Source organism: Mauremys mutica, chromosome 1 (genome assembly GCF_020497125.1).
Source record: "Mauremys mutica isolate MM-2020 ecotype Southern chromosome 1, ASM2049712v1, whole genome shotgun sequence".
NCBI lineage: Eukaryota > Metazoa > Chordata > Testudines > Geoemydidae > Mauremys > Mauremys mutica.
Window position 1 is genome coordinate 196,432,354 of NC_059072.1, and position 18,708 is coordinate 196,451,061.

General features: G+C 40.6%; 1 long non-coding RNA gene across 1 annotated transcript in view; it reads right to left on the minus strand.

Annotated features, from left to right (window-relative positions):
• LOC123366918 overlaps positions 1-16,674 on the minus strand; it is a 35,602-nt gene extending 18,928 nt beyond the window's left edge. Inside the window, exon 1 of the long non-coding RNA XR_006578225.1 lies at positions 16,505-16,674. This is a non-coding gene — a long non-coding RNA (uncharacterized LOC123366918). The remainder of the gene's footprint in view (positions 1-16,504) is intronic.
• Between the last annotated feature and the right edge of the window lie 2,034 nt (positions 16,675-18,708).

The window sequence follows — 18,708 nt, forward strand, 5'->3', positions numbered from 1 at the left end:
TTGGCAAGGAAGGGGCAGGGAAATAGAGCCATATTCCAGCTCAGAAAGTTAATTTAATTCAGTTTTTAAACCAGTGATGTGCCTGGAGCCCTTGCTGTTTAATGAAATGTTCTGTTTTCAAGTGGTCAAGACATATGAAAAAGATACTCAAATGTCTGGCACATTGACCCCATTTCTTACTCTGTAAACATACATTACTAAACCCTTTGAAGCCAAAATTAATTTGGCAGTTTTATATCTAAGAAGCACTGGATCCAAAAGTCTGAGGACATGATATACCCCTAAGGTTCAGATAAGTAATTATCCAATGTGGTTTTCTATCAAAAATAGAGCCAGACTGTTTTGCAAACAAAATGGACTTAGCCCTAACATGGAAGAGGCAGATATTACTATTACCACAACAGAGCAACACAGACTGAATTTTGCATATCAGCCTAACAGAGGGCTAAGCCATAGTATCACATTAAGCAATCTTATCTCCATATTTCTCTGAAGTTCACTGTCTCTTCCTACGGTAATTTGTATAGCAGATGTGCCATAACTACTTAGATTGCCGTGCTGTGACTGGAACTAGCATTTTTATTATTATCTGAATAATGACACACTGGCTGTCACTGCACAAAATGTAGAAGACTGCCCCTGCACCAAAATATACAATATAAGACACTGATCCAATGGAAAGTCTATTGAAGTCAGTGAGTCTTTCCATTGACTTCAGCTGACTTTGGATCAGGACCTAAGTTATAGAGTTAGAACAGTAAACAGATCAGACAAACAGTACATTTGCTCATGGTCAATGGGGTGCAAGTTATTTTTTAATGAGGAGTAGGAGGGGTAAGACAGGTTTTATTGTTTCCCCCCGTTTCTTTGCTGGAATTATTGTGGAAAGGCCTCATGAAATAAGTGTATTTTAATAAGAGATTAAATGAGTAAAGGGGTTCCGTTGAGTGCTCAAAGAACAATGGGTGTTCCGGATAAAATGGATAGCGTGGAAGGAGATCTAAAGAGGAGAATGATACATAGAGGACATTTCAATAGGCGGCTTCAGAAGAGCACAGTTAGTTGGGAGAGAAAGAAGGAAAACATGAGCAGAGATGTAGACAATGTTGAAATGGTGCATAGCCTAAAAGATGAGAACAAAAACTTTGAATTTGATGCAGAAGACAGGGGGAAATCACGGGAATATGAAATGGAGTGGGGGAAGATGACTTTAGCAGCAGTATTTGGGTGGACTGGAAGGAAGAAAATTAAGTAACAGCAAAGCCAAAGAGAAGTTCAAGTTATTGAGCTGAGAGCTGGCCAACAGACAGCAAAAGACAGCAGTTTGAATGGAGGGGAAAGAACACATTTTGGAGACACAGGCACAGGAACTACAGGTGCATGGGGCTGCTACAGCACCCCTGGGGCTCTGACTACCACCCCATGCGCCTGGGGCACCGGTTACTGCCTGTGCGCCTGGGGTCCTGGCTGCCACTCCGCACCCAAGGCTTTGCTCCCGGCCTCAGCTCGGGGGGGTGGGGCAGGGGCAAGGGGGCTGGCTTTCAGGACCCCCACTATTAAAAATGTTCCAGCATCACTGTTTGGAGATGTTGTAGAGGAACAGGCAATAGGATTTGGTATCAGCCTATATCTGGGGGTGGAGGGAGTGGGAAGTTGTGTCCCCCAGTGGTCTGTACTGGGACCAGTGCTATGCAACATATTCATAAATGATCTTGAAAAACAGAGAAACAGTGAAGTGGCAAAATTTGCAGATGATACAAAATTACTCAAGATTGCTTTGGACTTAATTAAGAGTTACAAAGGAATCTCACAAAACTGAGTGACTGAGCAACAAAATAGCAGATGAAATTCAATAAATGCAAAGTAGTGCACATTGGAAAACATAATCCCAATTCTACCTACAGAATGATGGGGTCTAAATTAGCTGTTACTACTCAAGAAAGAGAGTCATTGTGGATATATCTCTGATAACATTCACTCAATGTGCAGTGGCAGTCAAAAAAAAATTACAGAATGTTAGGAACCATTAGGAAAGGAATACTTAACAAGACAGAAAATATTGTATTGCCTCTATATAAATCTGTGGTGTGGGGTGTCCAGAACTACAGTTCTGGACACCCCATCTCACAAAAAGATATTAGAATTGGAAAAGGTATAGAGAAGGGCAATACAAATTTATTAGGCGCATGGAATAACTTTGTATGAGGAGAGATTAAAAAGGCGGGGATTTTTGAGCTTGGAAAAGAGATGACTAAGAGGGGATATGATAGAAGTCTATAAAATCTTGAATGGTGTAGAGAAAGTGAATACAGAAGTGTTATTTTCTCCTTCACATAACACAAGAACCAGGGTCACCCAATGAAATCAATAGGCAGCAGGTTTAAAAAATAAAAGGAAGTACTTCTTCACACAATGCGTATTCAACCTGTGGAACTCATTGGCAGTGGATGTTGTGAAGGCCAAAACTATAAAAGGGTTAAAAAATAGGTAGATAAATTCATGTGGGACAGGTCCATCAATTGCTATTAGCCAGGATGGTCAAGGATGCAACCCCATGCTGTTGGTGTCCCTAGCTTCTGTTTGCCAGAATCTGGGAGTGGACAACAGGAGATGGATCACTTGGTGACTGTCTGTTCTGTTCATTTTCTCTGAAGCATCTGGCATTGGCCACTGTCAGAAGACAGGATACTGGACTACAGGGACCATTGATTTGACCCAGTATGGCTGTTCGTATGTGCCTGAGTGATGGGGAGGGTGTGAGAACTTTTACAGTGATGAAGAAGGGAGGGAGGGGGAAGGTTTTAAATAAATAGAAGTTAGTAGGGATGGGGTAGGGGTTGAGTTCAGTAGGAGAGAGTTATATTCGAGAATCATTTGTATAGAGCCAAATGAGTTTCAGAGAGCTCCCCTTGGGTGAATGTGTATACAGGAAAGAGGAACAGTCCAAAGTGAGAGCCCAGTGGAATGCCAACAGAGAGGGAAAGAAGAGAGATGGTGTCAATGTAGAAATGTTTGAGTTCTGAAATACTCTGGAGGAGCTGGAATGAAGAAGACAATGTCAAGAGTTTGAGGATAAAGAAGAGACCCTCTGATTAAGAGAGGAGAAAGTAATTGGTCATGTTGGTAAAAATAGTTTTAGTGATACAGAGGGGCAAATATGTGATTTAAGGGGATCCATGGGTAAGACAGAGTTAAGAATTAGAAGCAATGGAACTGGACCATGTGATCAATGAAGTTAGTGCCAGTGGGGAACAAGGTCATGCTTATGTGAGATATTTGGCAGAGCTGAAGCACGGAGAGGATTTTAAATGAGAGAAATCTTGAATTTTCTCCAAAGCCACTCAGCAGTGTAAAGAGGGGCATTCCATTTTCTGTTCAGTATTGTGTCAAACTGTGTTGCATTGATTCAATAGATGTTAATTGTGTCATTTCTAGTAAACTTCAGATTGTTAGTTTGTATTCAATGTGAGCTCAACTACATTATGTAAAGCTGTTATATGTAGCTGGGGAATAGACCTGCCTATTATCTAGAACTAAAGTAGGAGGGATAGCTTGGTGGTTTAAGCATTCACCTGCTAAGCTGGGGGGTCTGAGTTCAATCCTTGAGAGGGACCATTTGGGGCAAAAATCTTTCTGGGGATTGGCTCTGCTTTAAGGAGGGGGTTGGACTAAATGACCTCCTGAGATACCTTCCAACCCTGATATTCTATGAAATAATGCCACTTTTAGTCACTGGTTTCATACATAGTGATATGGGCATATCTTTTTTTAAGAAGGCACATATCAAGGCACAATATATAAAATGTTTCAGTTGTAATAGATACATAAGCCAATATAATACAATGAGGTATATTATAAATATGCACCTTCTTGCTATTCTTTATGTGATATGTAAAACATAAGTAAATGTCTCAAACATTTCTATTATATTAAGTAGGCCTAAGTGAAAATTATAACTTCCATCCCATAGAAATTCTGATATTTCAACATTTCTTTTCACCTGGGTTCCGAACAAACGGTTTTTAAAAAAATAGATTTGGAAATGGCAAAACTCTTCATTTTGACTTGTTCAACTGGTCCAAAACATTTCATTTCAACTCAGTTCAACATTAAACTGAATCACCCTATATTGTTACATTGCCTGATGGGAGTTGTATTTTGGAAGCATGATGCTTCCATTCTATTTTATGGTCTGGAATCCCTGGCTGGACTACATCTGCATGATGCAATACAGTCTCCCCTCTGACAAAGCTGAGTCGTACATCATGGGGTTCATATGACTGTGTGCATCATGGGAGATGCAGTCTGCCCAGGGAGCCCAGTCCATAGGAGAACATGAGAGCACCAGACAGGAGAATTATAACTCCTAACAGCACCATAGGGAGGTGCAGTTTAATATTGAACTTACTCAAAACAACATTTTAAGGTCAGGTCTTGCAGAAAATTTTGACTTAAAAAAACACTATATTTTCTGTTGAAAAATCATTTTGATGGAAAATTCTCAAATAGCTCTAATTTGAAATTTAATATTATATACTGGAAATGACAGTTATTGCAATAATAAGCTATGAAAATAACTAAAGTCAACACTCAATGGGGAACTTTGAATAACTGAACGGTGTGGTAATGTTATTCCATTGGTAACAGTGATAAAATAATGTTACTGCTCTTGCTCAGGGTGAGATAAATGCACAGATCCATATTTAATAGGCTTCAATAAGAAATTTTATCTATCTATCTATCCATCCATTCATCCATCTAGGGCAATATCCTCAGCTGGCATAAATCAGTGTAAATCCATACATTTAAATGGAACTCCAGCGATTTACACCGGCTAAGGATCTAGTCCATTAAATGAGTGTCAGGACTGCTATATGTAACCTTTCTATTTTGTTAAGATTTTATTAATATTTATTTTATTCTCTAGTTCTATATCATATCTAGAGAGGGGAGGGGAATTAGTAATTTATCTAGACCAGCAAAACACAAATACATGAAACAAATTTTTATGAAAACTCTTTAAAACAGAAGGAAGTGGAAATGAAGCTATTCATTTTCCCCCTGCTGAAAGCTGTGCGAAAAAAAAATAATCATACAGCAGTGAAGATTTATTATTGTGGCATAATAAGGTAACTGCTTAAGAAGTCTGAACATGGATTAATTAATTGCTTGTTTTAGAAAAGAATTATGCTCGATAATGCAACTAGTACTGAATACAGTGTCAAAACCATTCAAATGAGTTTTGTTTAACTCATGTACTATTCAAAGTGTACTCTGTACTACACTAAAGGTATGTTGATAATATTTTTGCACTGATGTTAAGCTAATGATTCATTAACACAGACACAACACAGCAACAAATCTTATATACCTTCCTCCATCAAAGTTTGATGCATATCTTATGCAGTTATTATATTAAAAGGTATAGGCCTGCTTTGTGGCCCGGCTCCAAATCCAACCTGTCCCACTGCAGCAAACTAACCTCTGTCTGGTAGGTGCCCCATCCCTCAGTGCCAACCTGAGGAAAGGCTCAGTGCTGACTCTATACATTGGCCAGGGCAGAACAGCATTGTGCATGCACGTGTGTGTCTTAAAGCGTCAGGATGCCATGTTTAGTTTGATCCTTTATGCGATTGCCTCACGTTACTGTTACAGGCCACTCTTATACAATGTGTTGCAAAGTTGTTTTGTAAAACTGAAGGCACGGCTTTTTTTTTTTAATTGCTCATAAAACCTTTTATGAGCCATTACCTCAGAAAGATTTAAGTGAGGTTCGGGAAATGAGGGAAAAGAGACTCATTTGTAATCTTTTAGACTGCAGGTGAAACTTCCATTAAATAGAAGGATTCATTAAAGTTCAAAATATGAGGATGGCTCACTAAAACATAACTTGTTAAACTAGTAGATTAGCCTTTATATTGGTAAATCAGTGCCCAAGAAAAACCTGAGCAATCTTTTATTTTCTATTAATAAATGACATAGTCATCTCAAAAGTTCCTACTTGGTTACATATTGTAGTGAATGTAGCTGCTTGATACTGTATTCATATAAATCATTTGTTAGTCCAGACTCAAGTCAGAAAACACCTTAAATATCGTACATTTTTTCATCAAGGTATGTTTTCCATATACTTTAGGTCGGGAGTAGAACATTCAAACAAGAACTAATCTGTTTTCTATTGTTTTACACCAGGGATTGGCAATGTTTGGCATGCGGCTTGCCAGGGTAAGCCCCCTGGAGGGCCGGGCCAGTTTGTTTACCTGCTGCGTCCGCAGGTTTGGCCGCTCCAGGCCAATGGGGGCTGCGGGAAGTGGCACGGGCTGAGGGACGTGCTGGCCACTGCTTCCCGCAGCCCCCATTGGCCTGAAGCGGTGAACTGCGGCCAGTGGGAGCCATGATTGGCCGAACCTGCGGACACAGCAGGTAAACAAACCGGCCCGGCCCACCAGGGGGCTTACCCTGGTGGGCCGCATGCCAAAGGTTGCTGACCCCTGTTTTACACAGTATAATCTTATAACATTTGTAGCTGCAGTATAATCTCATGCAATCAATTTATGTACATCACTATGAGCTAGATTCTCCTCACCACCAAATTTTGCCCAGCACAGGGGAAAGGAGGAAGGACAAGGCAGCTTCTCATAGCCAGCCCCAACCCAAGTGTAACTTAATGCTCATGTCAGATACACACTAAAGGGATGAACTGAGGCTGCCCAGACAACCGTAGTTCTGGCATTTCCTAAGGCTTGGCTGTTTTCCTTTGTACCCTTAACATTCTTTTAACATTTTAAAATGTAACAGCTAGCTTTATTTTTTAAAACAAAGTGAAGCAATAAAAATCCAATTACGTTGACCTCTTGCTTTGGTCATCAGAAGCACTGGAAGCTAGGACTTTTAGATCCACAGCACATTCTCTTTTAGCTCAAGCAGAAGTAACTGGCATCAGTAGCCTATTATCTTCTGAGGATTAGCCACTAGAGGGAGATGACACAGATGCTTTACTAGTGGCTTACACAGCTCTTTGCTAGATGGCACAGGAATGTTGGAAATCAAGAATCTTGAAGACTCTTTGGCTCTTTTCTTGACTCTGGGAGGGAGTGAGAATTACAGGCAAAACAGCCAAGCATAGAGATATGGCATGTCCATTCTGAAAGGCTGCTTGACTAAGTGAGTCAAACTTGGGTCTGCCATATTAGAGATCTGTGGCCAGATTCTAGGCCCTACTGTAATGGGGGCAGAGTGGGACCCCACAGGAACATTCCCCAGAATATGGGCTGCATGCACCAGTGCTTCCTCTCATATAGTCCCCAGTATAACAGCATGTCAGAGAAGAGAGCGGGAGTGGGCAGAGTGCTCCACACTCCAGTAATTCTAGGCTGCAGTGAAGCCAAGAGGTAGCCCTGTAAAAAGACTGGCATAAGGTTGCTTTCACTTACGCTTGGGGTTCATCAGCTCAAGACCACCTCAAACTGGGAGGTCATGGTTTAAAGTCACCTTTATCATACATCCCAGATGCACATCCGGAGAGGTTCAGAACAGAATCTTGTCCCCTGATGTCATGGTACCCAGTGGACCTTCCCCCAGTGGATAAAGCAGATTGACACAGGAGAGGAAGCTCTGTCCTCAGCACTCAGTGAGATAAGGCTCTTAGCAGAAACCTTGAAAATTGCCATGCCATGTAATTGTCTTCCTCCAGCCAGCTATGCTTAGAATCGAAAGTGTTAGGCAACCTTAACTATCATCATTCTTTCACTCCAGAATTGTATAAAGTAATTCATGCCATATGTTCCTTCTACAAGCAGAAATTTAACAGAATGCCTCGAGATAATTAACAGATACAAATAAGACAGCAATAGGATCTCGAATATTGCAAACAAATTGTTATTCGAGGTGTCAAAATCAAGACAAGATTAGAAAGAAAAAACAATCAAGATGTCACTAAAATCTGAGATGGTGGCGATGGAAGATGCTGAAGTTTTCATGTGAAAAAAAATGGCAGCCTTACACTAAATGTAAAAACAAATTAACCTTCCCACAACCACTACCAAGACTATGCACAGAATATTATCTCTACAGTGACACTGATTTGCATAGTATTTTAGAAGGAGATGGGGCGGGTGGAGTGGAGTGGGAGAAAGAGGGTCCATGATCAAAAGAGCTTACAATTTAGGGACCAGATCCTACAGAGCCTTACCCATGAATAGCCCCATTAAAGTCAGGCTAAATTGATTTGAATTGATTGGTAACATTTAAGCATAAGATAATTTAGTCACAATAAGCATGGGGAGAAGATTAATATTAAAGAAGTGAAGTACTTCAGTAAGCTGCCTTTTTAAAATATATATTTTGTTTATATAATTTCTCCTTCCAGTGCATTGGGCGTTTAAACTAATTACACAGTGACAAAAGAAAACAACATTCATGTGAGATATAGTTTAATTAACACTGGGCCAGATTTTGCAATTCCCCATGGTGTTTTTCCATTTATTTCAATGGGGGTTTGAATTAAACCTGTAAGAGTTGCCAGAATAAGGACTGCATGTTTAGGCTTCTTGTTTTCAAAGGTATAACCATAGAGGCATTGTACTGTTGGGATGAGCCGACAAACATTATTTTGTTTCATGGTACTATGATTGGGCTCTTAACTCATGCACTCATTTTATTTTCTAAAATCTCACATCTGATCATGTAGTTAAAGGATTATCAGAATTATTCTCAAATAAAATGTTGGGCCTAATCCTCCATTTGCTGCACAGCCAAAACTGTAACTGAACTCAGTTGGTAGTTTGGAGATACAATAGATGAAAACTTGGGCCTCTTATGGTTTTAGATATTTTAAAATAAAAAGCCATACCAGTATATTTTAAGTCTAAAAAACCCATCTTTTCCCAGTTCAAAGCAGCAGAATCTCAAGACCTGTCTCCATTCCTGGGGTATCCATCTCAGGCAGATTTCATTCCTATTATTTGTTAAGTTAATTATTTTTAATAAAACCATCAGTCTCCAAATAATTTGTAACAGCATCCAAAATTTGCAAATCTGTTTGCAACTTGTTGAAGTTTGTACTCCTGAGGGCATTCTTTGCCAAAAAATTAAAAATTCTGCACACATTTTAAAATTCTGCAAAATTCTGCAAGTTTTATTTGTCAATAAATAAATACAGAGGCTCCAGCATGGCAGTGGGGACCACAGGCCACACAAAGGTGGGAGATCACCCTGCAGCCTCCCCACCCCAGGGACACAGACTCAGTGGTGAGGCTGCACCCAACCCTGACATAGCACAAGGCCTGGTCCTGCCCCAGAAGCACCCTGGGGCCCTGCCTCTCTGCACCAGCACACCAGGTGTGGGGCAGGCAGGTTCAACCAGCCAAGATCCAAGTGTGGAGGGGCTCAGTGTGGGGGGTGAGAGGACTCCATAAATATCAGATTATTATATTGCCAGACTTCAAATTGACTTCATATTTCTAAACACTGTCATAATTCTACCAAGCAACATAGGACTTAAATGTAGTTTGTCACACAGATAAAATGGAGCCCTATGCAATCTGTCAAAGAAGCATGTGAAACGGTTGGAATGGATTTGACTGCTGTGCATGGCAAGTAAGAATGCTAGTAAACCTAACAATTACAGAAAGAGGCTGTTAAACATTTTACCATTTACCACTTTTGGAAAATTTTGATGTCCCTGATATAATTTAACATATTTTTAAAATGTTTGCAGCCCTGAAGATTCAAAATGACTCTGTTGGCTCAGCAACTCATACAAAAATGTGTAGGTCAAAGAAGAGGGATTCAGTGAATCAAATGGTTAGCCCACTGCATAAACATATAAAGCACAAAGTTATACAAAGAGCAGATTGGACCCAGTGTATACAGAGAAACAGAGGCCCAGATCTTCCGTTGGTGTCCATGGAGTTACTGTGATTTACCCCAACTGAGGATTTAGCCCAGTAAATGGACAATGTTTGACTCAGCCCAAGGTGTTTGTCATTAGATGGTGAGGGAAAGGGAAGAAGTAAAGAATACATGATCATATTGCAATGTAGGTTTAAAATATTTAGTTAATATGTTATTGATCTGTATGAAATGAAATCAGAAGGAAAATAAAGAGACAAAGGTGAGAAAGGAGAAAGCGGAGTAAGGAGAAGAGATACCAAACAAGGACCCTACCACAATAGAGGATGAGGACCTACTATAAAATGTATTCAGAAAGGAGCTTATATAACAGGAAAATATCCTGAAGCATCTCCCAGGACTGGGAGAGCAAGTCTCAGGTACTCTTCATAGACAGGGAGACTATATCTTTTGTCTCCCTCCCCCCGCCAACTATAAGAGTAGCTAAATCTGATTTCTGCTCTCAGGAGGATCTGGATATTCCCAGTGTAAAATTCTTATCTGTGATATAAAAGCTGTGGCTGCACACTTTGACATCATAGGCTGGGTGATACATGATCAGCCTCATGAAGGCCCAGGAGGCAGAGACTAACAGAAGGGGTAATGTGGGAGTTTGGTGTTTGAGATATGGATGCAGATGACTGTCCATCATCCTGGCAGAACCACATGATGTGCAATAGTGATGACTGTGGGTGTAGCTGCATCTCCAGCACGTTGAGATTCTGGTCCCAGTTCAGCAAAGCACTTAAGCATGGGGTTAACTGACTGCATAATGACTGTCTTTACTCACACTGAATGCTACCTCAACTCTGTGACTTGTGCCACTGAAATTAATGAGGCAACTAAGGGGCTGTGAACCAGATTAAAGGGATTGTAACGTGGCCCATATAGAATGATACTTCATTTTAAAAACCCGTGCCACAGTTTATGATTTTGTATTCTTAAAATTGGAGAGGGAAAAATGTGGGATTTTGCTCTGTGGGTAAAAGGCAAAGTATTTGGTTTAGGGACTGGGAGTGAATAAAAGCTGCCTTGGTAATTGACCCTGGCCTATGCTTCTGACATCACTACAGATAACTAAAAAAGTACAAAGAGATATCCACATTAGAATGTGATAATGGTGTATGCAGTACAGATTAGATCAGAATGTGCGGCTGTTACTCTTGGGAAGTATACAAATGTCAGGTACATGTGACTGGAAGGATTACAAAACGTCAGTACGTTATTGTAATTAATGAAGAGGGAGAAAAACAATGAAAAGAACATTGCAGACTATACCAATAGAAATCACAAGAAATGTGCTCTTGTGTCCCTTGAAACAACCCAAAGACTATAGCGACTGAGGCTCCACCTACACTGCACACCACTGGTGGTGGTGTAGGGTACATGGCCACCGTCAAAAGGGAGCCTTTCTCCCCCGTTTCCCTTCTGCCAGAGTCTTTCACTGAGGCAGGGAAAGGCTTCAGCAGCAGGAAGGCAGAGAGGCACTATACTGCTAAAAATAGCAGTGTAGACGGGGATGGGGGAGAGACACTGCTTCGGAGTATAGAGAGCTGTGCAGGGTCCGTGTGTCTTTACTTGCCTAAGTAGAGCCTTACTGTCTACACTGCTATTTATCCCTCTCTTGGAGCCGGGGAGGTGCTGTGTATGTACTCTACATGCCCCCGTGAGAAGTGAGCAGTGTAGACATTCCTTAGAGAAGAGAAGGAGATGAGTAGTTACTGCATACAGCCGGGATAATATACTAACAGCCACAGAAGAGGTGAAATGTTGCCCGGGGGGAGGGGGATTTTATTGTTTAAAAAAGGTCAAAGAAAAATGCCAGAATGAGGAATGACTTATTTCTCTAAGTGCGAAGATGCATCTGAATCATGCCAGAAGAGGTTCTCTTTTATTTATATGAAACGATACAGAGCAAAAGACTAACGAACTGTGGTGGCAGATGGAATGCTGGACTAACCTCATTCTAAAAATAATAATAGCTAGTTCTAATATAGCACTTTTCATCATTAGATCTCAAAGCTCTTTACGAAAGAAGTATCATTATACTCATTTTACAGCTAGGGAAATGAAGGCAATGAGATACAGTGACTTGTCCAAGATCACCCAGCAGGTGAAGGGCAGAACCTAGAACAGAACCCAGGCCTCAGGACAGTGCCTTAGCCACTAGAATATTAACAGATACTAGTAACTCTCTTGGAAACATGGGCAGGTGGACTGTAGAGAAACTATAACACTGTATGTAAAAAGGAATGATCCCACAAACTATGAAACAAAAGCAGACCTCTCAGTTTAATTCCAGTGCAGAAGTTACTAGCAATGTCAGGCAGATACATATCAAGAGAGTACCTTGCTATTTGTAATGATTTTATAAAAGGAAAATACTGTGAATCCTGAAGGGCAGAGGCAAGTCACTCCAATAAAGCATTTTAAGTCACACAAAGAGTTGATGTGGTAACTGCCCAGGACATCATTTACTAGAATTGGGGAACCATGTTTGACAAGATGACTGTCCTCCACAGCAAGCTGGTCTTGAATTCTACAGCAAGGCCCTTGCTTTTTTTGTGGCAGCTGTGCCCATTTGAATGTTTCAGGCTGTCTGAAGACTTAGGTAAAGATTTCTGCATCAGTTTACATTCTGTTTATGTTTGGAAGGTTTTCTTCACAACAACACGGGTAGAAATGTAATTTTGAATGACAGCTTAGATGGTAGACATAAATACTCAGCAAGTGGTGGACTCCACAGCAAGTTCGGCATTCATGGACTCACAGAATATATAGGACCCTAGCATGTGATAAAGCACCAGGTAAAGGTGCAGACTGGAAGTTGCTCCAATTTTCACCATCTGAGAAAAGGTGTCTTCAGCACAGTGCTTAACAAAGGAATACAAATTACTGGGATATATCAATGCAATAATGGTGAAAAGTTTGTTCTGTCCCATGTACTACCGACAGTAAATGACTCACAGGGTTACTTTTAGAATGAAGCAAGGAATCTAGTATTTTATTGTAGTTAATCTGTCAAGATAAGAGAAGCATTCTGTGTTTTTGAAGAAAATAAGATAAGTGTTTTGACTCAAAGTTAGAGAGAAAACTACAATGGGAGCAAGACTGGGCTCCACAGTAGACAACAAAGATGAGTATCCTAGATAGCTCGCATGGACATTTTCAGGGCTAACTGTATATGTATTCACACACACACACACACACCGTCTTCCCCGTCCTTCTCCCCTCCCCCATACAAGTAGAATCAGACTCCAGCTCAAAATTAATTTAACTAAACTAACAAGAGCCCGTTTCAGCCTTCGCTTTTTAACATGATGGTGACAGGGCTGATATGAAAGTGAAACAAGCAGCTGGCTCACTGACTCAATTTCTGAGTTTGTAAACACGCATTAGGAAACACTAAAAGCCAAATTAATTTGGCAGGTTTCTCTCTACAGAGCCCCAGTACAAAGAGTTTGAGGACATGATATACCCTTTAATTTGCAGAGAAGTACTTGTTCTCAGGCTAGGGATACACCCGGATCACAACATTCATATGCATGTTTTGTACAGCTGAGTGTATGATTTATACCTATTTTTATTAGGAAAAAAGAGAACTTTAAAAGTGGCCTAGAGTACTGGAAATAAGGAGAACCATACAGTAGTAAACAAGTACAAGAATTAAATATGCAGGATTTAGCACAGAAGTGACTGAACACTAAGTAAGGGTCTGTCTATTTTGCAATCACAGGGTGTGATTTCAGCTCAAGTAGACATACCTGAGCTAGCTGTAATTGAGATAGTTCAGGTCCGTGAAGCTGCAGCAGTTTCAGCATGGGGCAGGTCACACTGATGCCCATGCTGCCGCACCTTCACTGCTTCAGTACCCAGGCTAACTAGATCAAAGCTAGCCCAGGTATATATTCTCCAGATGGAATCACATCCCAAGACTGCAGTATAGATATACCGTTGGTGTCCAGTCAATTCTATGCTAAGTCCTGCATATTTAATTCTTGTATCTGTTTACTACTGTATGGGGCAAAGCAACCTTGTCAGATGAGAATAAATAGAATTATTCTCCCTGGGAGAGTCATGGGCCTGTACTTCCTTTGCCCTGTTTACAAAATATCCATAATGACTACAGTGGGAGTCTCACAAGAGTAGTGAAGCTAGTATAGGGCTCTTACTCATAATGGAAGATGGTTATGTACATCAGTAAGAAAATGGTCCCATATAGTATGCTAGGTCAACATTTGAAGGATCAAATGGATCAGCAGAGCAAACTCTTCACCTTCCCTCAAAATCAGAGATGCTTGCCTGTACTCCGTTTCACGAATAGGAGGAGGAGAGCAGCAATCACCTTTTATCCTGTGCGAATTTTGTTTTTCTTACAAATAAAAGCTTCCACCCATTGTGGTTGTGAAGATGACCTTCCAAATATAAACTGATGTACTACAACCTTTGAGTCTTCAGACAAATAGTCGTAATTATTTATATAAATTATATAATTATAATTATATGTATATATTAAGCAGAAAACCCACATTTACTTATAGCGCTATGAAAATGATATCTTTAGTTTTATGAAAATAGTATCTCTTTTTCCTTTAATCTGGGAGATGTTGTACCTATCATCATACAGCACTAATGTAGAAGCTTTTGTCCCTGCAAGAGTACCTCATATAGAGCAGAAGGAAAATCTTGAAGCCACATGGAAGAATTAAGATAATTTGTGCACAATAGCCTGCAAACTAGATTGGCTAATTGTCTACAGAAAAAAAATGTTTTCACACTGAAATATTTTGTTTCAAATAATGCATTTGGTAAGTAGCTGCCTTTATTATAAAATGTTTTCAGAAACTTCAATAGAAAGTCTAGAAACTAGTCTTCTATGGATCTGTTTATGATCATCTTACACCTTTCTAAGATATCCTCCTTATGGGGAAAATGGATCATGAAACTTTGAAACTTCTGGTTTACGTCTATTGCCTGAAAGCAACATATAAATAGCTCAAAAGTGACTGAACACTAAGGGTATGTCTATATTGCCTATATTGTCCAGTGGGTGTGATTTCAGCTCAAGCAGATGTACCCGAGCTAGAGTATCTGTATTTGTGAAGGGTCTGATAGTGATTCTGTATCCATAATACAGGATACTCACAGCAGAATGTACTTAGGTACTAGGAGAATTCCAATGCTGTCAGTATCAAAAGGCTTTCTTAATTCAGGGCCAGACTGTGGCTCATCCCTTCATAAGAGCACAAGCACAGGAAAGTGGAGCTGTTCAGAAATTTTGTGTTCAAACCATTTTTCAATGGAAAATTGGGCCTTTGGCCAAATGAATTTTTGTGTGTGTTAGCTTCAGCAGAAAAATTCAATTTCCTGTCAAAGAAAACAAAAATGCCAAAAAAGAAGGTGTTTTGGCCAACAATTGAAATTTTGGATTTGAAAATGTTAAAGTATTTTATCTGAATATCTTTGATTGAAACTAAGTGTTTTAAACATGCCTGAATCTAGCAGTTTCCTTCGACTCATTTAACATTTAAACCACACCCTCATGAGCCACCCCTGAGCCCAATGGAATTTGTAGGTCAGGGCCCCATTCTCCTATGAGCTGGACTCCCCAGACAGACAATATCTCCCATGATGAACCACAATGGGTCAATAACAGGGGAGGCTGTGGTGTATTAAGGGATATGTAGGTGGGTCAGAGAGCATAGCTCACGGGGGAGAATGGAGATGTGAGGCACCTAAAACTCTTGCAAGTCACCATGGAAGTGCAGGCAGAGTGATCTGGCTCAAAATATTTTGTTTCCATTTTCCCCATTGAAAGTTTTCAATGAGAAGTCAGAATTTTGCACGGGGGGGGACGGACAGCACTGTTTTCCTACTAGCTCTATAGAAAGGGCACAAAAAGCTTTTGCACCTTGTGCAGGGGCTGCTGAAAGTGAGGCTGGAAGCAGATCCTGCAATTTATCAGTGCTCCTTCAGATGCTAGCTGCCAGAAAGGGACAGGAGAGAGCCAGATATCAGACTTTGCCTCTGCAGCACAGTAAGTATTTTTACAATATTTAATTTACCTCCACCTGCAGTAATTACATTGCTTTAAATAAGAGGCCATTGTAATAGTCCTACCGGGAATACAATTAAAAGGTTTGAGGTGAAACAAACTTTCCAAACTCGAGGAAACAAGCCACTCTTTCATTTACTTGCAAATTAGCAATTTTTCACACTTCCTGACCCTGAAAGCACGCATTAGTATTATAGTGGAGAGTGAACCTAAAAAAACAAGGAGGCAGAAAATTAAATCTTGGTAATGAGGAATTCTAATGACTGAAAGGTTTGGGAAACCACAAATCTTCCAAAGTGTTGTGTAAAGTTTAACATTTAGAACCAGATCACTGCATTAAGTTTTCATTATGGACTTGAACTTTTCCTATGTGTGGCAACCCCTGACCTGATTGGCTACTGTGGGCCTGATTCAAAGCCCATGACAGTGTTATTTTATAGATTTCCTTGTACTTTGGATCTGGCACTATGAAAAGGAGAGTGAGACTGAGTTGAGCAATCTCTGCTGTCAGGATCCTGACAAGGAGAGTCAAGACCAATGGTCAGAGCAGGGTCAAACCTGAGGCTGAGTCTCAGAGAGGTTCATAGTCAAGTTCCAGGCTCGGGTCAATACCAAGGATCAGAGTCCAAATCAGGTTTCAGGGCCAAGGTCAGCAGACAAGATCTAAAACAAGCCCAGGTCAAAGCCACACATTTAAGAGCAGGAGTAGTCATAGCAGACACAGAAGATCTGCACTGTTACCTAGACACTTCCTGGAATGCCCCTTGGGTTTATATAGGGCAGGGAGCCAATCAGGAGCCAGGAGGCTGCTGCCTGTTAGGCCCCTTGAAGCAGGACTCCCTGTGGTCCGTGTCCACAGCAGGCAGTGAGTAGTGGAGTGTGAGTTTGTTACAGCTGCTACTGGGTGCTAGCATGGAGACATTTATTTGCTGTCTGGCAAATCTGTAGATCCAAGTTTGAAACTTGCTGGGGCTTACATTCCACAGCTGAATAGCAGGGTATATGGCAATTTGCTCCAGGGCTTTTGCTGCCTGTGCCCATTACCCGTTTGGGGGTGTATGGCCAGTCATTATTGGTGGAGGGCCCTTGGATCCATCCTTGCAGTTCACGAGAGTGGATTTTCCCTCTTTTTCGAAGATGGTTGAAGTAACATCTTTTCAGAAATGGCTTTTTCTTAATTTGAGACTTCAGTCAGGTGAATGTATGTGGCACAACTTACTTTGTAAGTGAGCGAGAAAGACCTAGTTGGGTTTGATCTCTGCCAACATTTGGCAACAGCATACTTTGCTCAATAGGCACCAGGTGAGGCCCAGCTCCTACAAAGACATATGCACATGCTTATCTTTAAGCAGATGAGTAGTCCCATCAATTTCAGCATGCCTGGCAGGATCAGGGACTAATAGCAAATTAGGTATTTTACAGCTTCAAAAGACAGTGAGGGAGATGCTTCACCATCCCGAAACCAACATCTTTTATTTGTTTATATTGCTATGTCTGCTAAAAGTTTGGGGCTTCCGGGAGCATAAAACAAGATTTAAATGTTACCCCAGTGTTTTTCTCCTCCCTCATCCCCCAATTATTTCCACTGATTTAAAGTGTAACCTGCTAAAGCTTCAGGCTGAATGCCATAGATACCTTGCAGGTCAGGGGCTATTACTGACAGAGATTTCTTCTCCAGGAGCATCTCCCAAAATCATTCTAGTTATTTTATATATTTATTATACTCATGTAGCTTTTCATCTCTTTCAACTTTTCTTTAGTTCCCAAGGAAGCTGAGATCAGCCTCAACCCCAGTAAATTTCTGTACACACAAACAACTAAGTAGTTGCTACACAAAAGGGAAGCCTCCACACAGGGACCAGGATTGGGATAGATCAGCTGTGTCATCTAGTGATGGTTGCACAGGCAACCTGAATTCTGGCATTTCCTAGCTTTTGAGTGCTTAACTTTGCAACCTTAATATTCCTTTAACATATACATGTAAGTAACATATATGCATATGTAAAACTGGGAAGAAATACAAATACTGTTTGTGTAATGCTTTAAAAATGTAAAAGGTTATTTGGCAGGGAGGGATGGCTCAGTGGTTTGAGCATTGACCCGCTAAACCCAGCATTGTGAGTTCAGCCCTTAAGGGAGCTACTTAGGGATCTGGGGCAAAAATTGGTCCTGCTAGTAAAGGCAGGGGGCTGGACTCCATGACCTTTCAAGGTCCCTTCCAGTTCTAGGAGATTGGCATATCTCCAATTATTACCTATGTAAATTTTAAATATATTTATGTTGAGTCTGAACTTTTGATGAGCTTAAACTTAACCCAGACTTGATGTCTCTGTCTGAAACTTTTAATCAAAGCTCTGACCTGCGAACTACTCATGACACCCCCCCTCCCCTTAAGTAGCCATCTCCCCTTTTGTCTTTTTAAATTTACATTTTAACCTGTAGAATCTTGATTGATTATGCATGACCATTATGATCTGTTAATCACTTTGTTTACTTCTGTGTATAAATATTGATGCTCACCCCTAATAAACTTGCCACACTTACTCTGAAGCCTTTTAAGCTAAGGATAGTGTGAGCCCGTTGATCAACGAATTGGTGTCTGGTCTCTGACAGATTGTGAGCCCCATACCAACTCCGCACGAACTCAGGTGCTGGAGAGGTGAGTAAGGACTTGCTTTTTACCTAACATTTATTATGACTTCAAAGCCACCAAGGGTTCTTAGGTATTTTCACTGAAATCTTTATTTACTGACCTAATTTTT